General features: G+C 38.1%; 1 pseudogene; it reads left to right on the forward strand.

Annotated features, from left to right (window-relative positions):
• Positions 1-255: 255 nt before the first annotated feature.
• On the forward strand, positions 256-3,690 carry LOC110874878 (annotated as a pseudogene).
• The last annotated feature ends 2,920 nt before the right edge of the window (positions 3,691-6,610 follow it).

Genomic DNA, 6,610 nt, shown 5'->3' on the forward strand with positions numbered 1-6,610 from the left:
TTGAAGGCAAATTCATAGAAACCTTAATATTGATTGCCTATTTGCTAGCCCATTTGGATTAATGTGACAGTTAATCTGGCATAAATTAAACAAATCCTTATCCTAATCCTAACGAACTTAATAAAGATCTTGAAGGGAGAAGAGTCCTACTACACTACGTATATGTGAACTCCCAGCGCTCTATATATATACACACATATATGATTTATCCCATCAACTAAAACTCCATTGCAGATTAATTAACAAATTCAAAACATGAAGTTGTTTAGACTTCTTATTGCAATCTTCATCACTGCATGTGTGTTGCAGTCATCATCTTTGGCTACCCAAAGCAAAAAGGTGAAGTAATATTCATGCATGCATGGTTTTCATCACTTTTTTTTTTTTTTTTTTTTTTTCTGTAGCTTAATATTTTTCTGTAATTTTCCGGTTTTTACAGTCTTACATAGTCTACTTGGGAGGAATAAATCCTGAACTTGAAGCATCCCAGATTAAAGATTCTCACTTTGAGTTTCTTGGTTCATTATTAGGGAGGTAAATAGTTAAATGATCTGTGTATGTATACAAGAATAAAACAATATCATAGGTTTACTTTTGATCTTATTGTTTCTTAACTATGTTTTGAAACAGCAAAGAGAGGGCTGATGAGTCGATGATTTACTCGTACAATAAACAGTTTAACGGCTTCGCTGCTCTCCTCGACGAAGAAGATGCTGCTAAACTTGCAGGTTTATATATGTTCTTATAACAATCTGCTTGTTTGTTGCATGTATTTTTTTTTTTTTTTTTTTTTTTTTTTTTTTTGTGGAGTTAATTTATATTTATATCATGTAGAGCATCCGGACGTGGTGAGTGTGATTCAGAATAAAGGGCGAAAATTACACACAACTCGTTCTTGGGATTTCTTAAAGCTTCAAAACAATGGTGTCGTTGGTTCGTCTTCGTTGTGGAGGAAAGCAAGATTTGGTGAAAACATCATCATTGCCAATCTTGACACTGGTAACATGTTTTGTGCTTTACTGATTAATTTTGAATGTTAGTTATATTTCAACTTTCTAAATTTTAATTTACAATTTTATCATACATAAGGTGCTTGGCCCGAATCGAAAAGCTTCAATGACACTGGTTACGGGCCCATTCCATCTAAGTGGAAGGGTGGATGTTATAACCAAACCTTAGTTCCTTGCAACAAGTAAGCATATTACATCCATGTTCTTTTCTGTTTGGAATATATCGAAATACATATTATACATAATTATCTATATATTGATTATGTTTGCAGTAAACTTATTGGGGCCAAGTACTATAACAAAGGTTATCAAGCCTCTAATGGAATGATGATGAAACATTCAATGAACACTGCGCGTGACCATGAAGGACACGGTAGCCATACGTTATCTACCGCAGGTGGTAACCTTGTTCCAGGAGTGAGTATTAATGGAATCCGAACTGGAACTGCTAAAGGTGGTTCACCACGAGCGCGAGTGGCGGCTTACAAGGTCTGCTGGCCACCAGGCTTGTTAGGCGGTACCTGTGATGATGCAGATATAATCAAAGGGTTTGAATCCGCCATCCATGATGGTGTTGATGTGATTTCAGTATCTCTTGGTGGACCTCCTGGTGATTACATGGATGATGGGCTAGCCATTGCCTCATTCCATGCTGTCAAGAAAGGAGTCACTGTTGTGTTTTCTGCAGGGAATGATGGACCCATACCTGGATCAGTCACCAATGTGGCTCCTTGGGTGATAACCGTAGGGGCTAGCACGATTGATCGCGAGTTTCAATCTTTTGTTAATCTTGCTAGCGGGCTTAAGCTGAAGGTTCAAACATATATACTCTATTCGTTTACCAATAAGCTTGTTTTCCTTTTGAGCTATAAACATCTAGGGTTAAATGATATGTTGTGTCTTACTATTAACAGGGATTGAGCTTATCCAAAACCTTGCCACATTCTGAATATTATCCTCTAATCAACGCTGCAAATGCTAAAGCCGAAAATGCAACGATGGCGGACGCGTAAGTATTTTTAATTTCTTTAAACATTTTCTTAGTTTTTCGCTTTTTGGTATATAATTATCGATTATCATGTATATATTGTATGTAGATCTCTTTGCACTCAAGGTGCACTTGACCCGAAGAAGGTTCAAGGGAAGATCTTGGTGTGCTTAAGGGGAGGCAATGATAGGGTTGACAAGGGCACACAAGCTAAACTTGCTGGTGCCGCTGGCATGATTCTTTGCAATGCTGAAACCAATGGTGATGAAATAATAGCTGATCCTCATGTGCTGCCAGCAACACATATCACATATGCTGATGGGCTTCGTCTCTACGCCTACCTCAACTCTACCAAGTAAGTATCCTCATCCCAAACGGGCCGGCCTGACTCGGCCCATTTTGCTACGTCTAATCATTATATCTCTCTCTATTTCTGACATGATATGTTATGTTGATGTAGTGAACCGTTAGGCTACATATAACCCGTCCTGAAGCTGCCATAAACATAAAGCCTGCTCCATTTATGGCTGCGTTCTCTTCTAGAGGCCCGAATTCAATCACACCGGAGATTCTTAAGGTGTTTTGATCTACCAAATGATTATCTTCATTTGCATGTTATGAACTGCAAATTAATTATCTTAATTTTATGATATTGTGCAGCCTGATATTACCGCGCCTGGTGTGAATATCATTGCAGCATACTCCGAAGATCCGAAACCAGTATTTCCATATAACATAGACTCAGGCACTTCAATGTCTTGCCCACATGTTGCTGGAGTTGTTGGTCTCCTCAAAAGTGTCCACTCTGACTGGAGCCCTTCTGCTATCAAATCTGCCATCATGACCACTGGTAAACTCAATAATGATCACATGAGTTAATTACTAGTTGTCTCTAATTTGTTAGTTTAAGGCCAGGGCTAAACAAGCACCACTCACACACTATCATACGGCCCGTTTGACATCATACAGCCCCGTATAGGCACCCTGGTGAATATTATTGGGGGTGGTGTTTGTATAGCATTACCCAAGTTTAACAATTGATTAATTTCCTGCGGTGTATTTATGCAGCAAATATACAAGACAACCGAGGGAGACCAATGCTGGACGAAACTAAAAATGTGGCGAGCCCATTTAGCCGTGGAGCTGGAGATATTGATCCAAATCGTGCTATGAACCCTGGACTAGTTTATGATTTAACTGTAAATGATTATCTTGATTTCCTATGCACTAGAGGATACAGCAACACAATGATTCAGAAGTTTTCTGATCAGCCTTACCAATGTCCTGAAAACAACAGCATCTTAGATTTCAACTACCCTTCCATAACTGTCCATAAACTTAATGGTACTGCCACCGTTACAAGAAGATTGACGAATGTTGGCCCACCCGGCACCTATACAGTTAGAGTTAAGAGCCCTGATGGGATATCAGTGGATGTGAAGCCAAACATTCTTGTATTCGAGAAGAAGGGTGAAGTACAGAAGTTTGAGTTGACAATGAAAGCAGATGGGACAAGTGTGATTAGAGATCATGTTTTTGGGGAGCTAATATGGTCTAATGGAAAGCATTACCATGTGAGGAGCCCCATTGTGGTTTCTGTGGCCTAAACTATTTATTAGCAGTTGGTTTAGTAAGTAATGGCATGTTACTTATTCATTAGTTTTTTTGTTTTGAACTTTGTTTACAACTATTTTAGTGGAATATTAGGATCTATGTGGTGAGTTTTGAACTTTGTTTACAACTATTTTAGTGGAATATTAGGATCTATGTGGTGAATGTTATTATTTTTTGGATTTATCACGGTTTTGTTTATATGGAATGTAATTTGGCTTTATTAAATTTTGTTTATAACTACTTTTTTTGCTTACAAATCTTTTAACATATCCTAATTTACGGAAATTCACTCGCACACAAAACGCCTAATGATGCGGTGATATAGGCCAAAAGGTGCGATCCTAAAACCACACCTTATAGCCTCGCATCAAAAGGCAAAATTTCTAAAGATTGGTTTTTAAGTGAACCAGGCAAAATTTCTAAAGATTGGTTTTTAAGTGAACCACAATTTTTAGCTTTAATTTTGACAACCAAACATAGTTAAAGGTAGGGAAAACGAACCATACTTTTTGGCATTTTTAGCCAAAACAATATTTTTTTTTGTCAATGAGATGGTGGTGGAGTGGTAAAAGAGAGTCTTGGTGTTCTAAGCGACTCATGTTCGATTCCTGTCCTCCCCGTTATTTTCTGCGGCACCTGGTGATAATGGGAGACTAGGCGAATAGGTGGAGATCGTTAGCAGGGGCGGTCCTAAGCCCAGCCCAAGGTGGGCGGGCGCACCCCCGGGAAAAAAAATTAGTGCTAAGTTCCGTCGAAAATCCCGTCCGCACCCCTTGGAATTTTTCGTCTGCACCCCATGGAATTTCCGTCCGCACCCCTTTGACTTTTTCGTCCGCACCCCTTAGGTAAAAAGTGTTATCAATTTATATTTTAAAAATGTTCTTTAGTAAACTCTTATTTTATAAAAAATACTACCTAAATTATATTACTTTTAATACCTAAATAACTAAACCCAAATACCTAATACATTTTACTAGCCCACTACTACTAAGTCTTGGCCCAATAAACAAACCCAACAAATCAACAATATTTCAAACTAAAATAAAATAAACAAGCCCAAAACCCTTACATATTCTATCATGCTCTCTTTATCGTCCTTGCACGCCAGCGATCAGAATATCAACAGCGACAACAGTGAACAGTCAGCAGCCGCATACCACCGTAATCAGCCACCGTACCACCGCCGATCAAACACGGGTAAGCTTCTTTGTTATTTCTAATGATTTTTGGTTGATATTATCCACCTCCGGCAGCCTATTATAGCCGCATACTAACCACAGTAGACATGTGCTTCGTTTTGTTTTTATTATGTTATGGTGGGTTATATTTTGTTAGTGATGATGTATTGCCTTTTTTTTATAGCCGCATACTACAGTATGTTTGGCTTTTTTCAGTGAAGAACGTTTGGCTTTTTTTATGGTATATATATTGTTTAGATGATTTTTAGGGTGATTTACATTATGATATTTAGGGCTTGAATAGTTGATACATAATGTAATATGTTATGGAACCATGAATTTATAGATCAATTTGTTTGTGATAGCCGATAGGAACAATGAGAAGGGACGTTATGGCGCGATTTCTCAAGAGGAAAGTTGATACATCTTCCGGATTCTTTGATGTGGATACTTGCGTAATCGGATTGGCGATTAGAATTTAAGTGAAGGTTGTATATGTTATATAGAGAAAGACTTGCTTAAGAAAGTAGGTTTAGATGATGTTTTGGATAGATTTCAAAAAATGAAAACCCGTAGGACGACGTTTTAATTATGTTTGTAACATGACCCCGACTCTACCCGATACGAACCGATTTTTTATTTATATACCTTGGGGCCTAAAATTTTTAAAAATGTTCCGCACCCCCATGGAAAAATTCCTGGGTCCGCCACTGATCGTTAGTTCGATCCTTGAACTGAGCGGGTTTTACCTCACCGCACTGTCGTGCCTTCGGGCGAGTGTTCACGGGCTTCGGCCCAAGTTGAGGGTTTTCCCCCCGTTCGGAGGCGAGTGTATCCCGATGTAGTAAATTTCACCAGTACCCCATTTGAAGGATTCATTGGCCATTCAAAAAAATAATTTGTTTTTTTTTTCCAATTTCCAGGAAATTTAATTTCCCAATATGCACAAATATTAAAATATATGCCTAAAAATGAAAATAATACACAAAAAAGTTAGAGTAAATTAAAAGTTTTGTCCTTTATATTTGTCTCAAATTTCAGGCGCTGTCCTTTAATTTTAAAATTGATGAGTTTTGTCCTTAGCGTTTCAAAATCCTGCACGTTATGTCCTTTAGGGCAAACCCAGTTAATTTTTTTTTTGTTAAATCTGATCATGTGCAAAGCACATGAGGACATTTTTGTAATTTCATTTTTTAGGGAAATTTATGTAATTAACTTAAAATAAATACCCACCATCTTCAAAAGTTGCAGACCCATCACTTGCCATCACCTACCGCCACCATCTCCCACCCTCACCTGCCGCCGACCACCACCACCTCCTACCCTCCCCTGCCGCAATCACCCACTGTCTCCACCATTGCCTGACCCACCATCACCACTCCACCATCTCCAACATCACCATCAACATAATCCCAATCTCAAACAAAAAATCCCCAAATCACTAGGACTGATTTTATGATAGAATATGCATCGATTATTGGATAGTGAATACCAGTCCCAATTTCTTTCATATACATAACATTTTGGGTTGAATATCAGTCCCGATTCGATCAATTTTGGGAATATTAATATGTTATAACTGATTTTCAGTCTCTGCAATGTTTCCTCTTTATTAGAGACCGGATATTAGTCACTCACACAAGTCAAATAATAATTTGTACCCACCCAGTATCATCCATAACTCATAAACCAGTCTCTGGAGATTAACCAGTATCATCCATAACTCATAAATTAGTCTCTGGAGATTAACCATCAGCCCCCAATATGGTCTTTTATGGGAATCACTAGGAATCCCCAAATCTCAAACCATAGTAAAACTA

This window comes from Helianthus annuus, chromosome 1, assembly GCF_002127325.2.
Source record: "Helianthus annuus cultivar XRQ/B chromosome 1, HanXRQr2.0-SUNRISE, whole genome shotgun sequence".
Taxonomy (NCBI): Eukaryota; Viridiplantae; Streptophyta; class Magnoliopsida; order Asterales; family Asteraceae; genus Helianthus; species Helianthus annuus.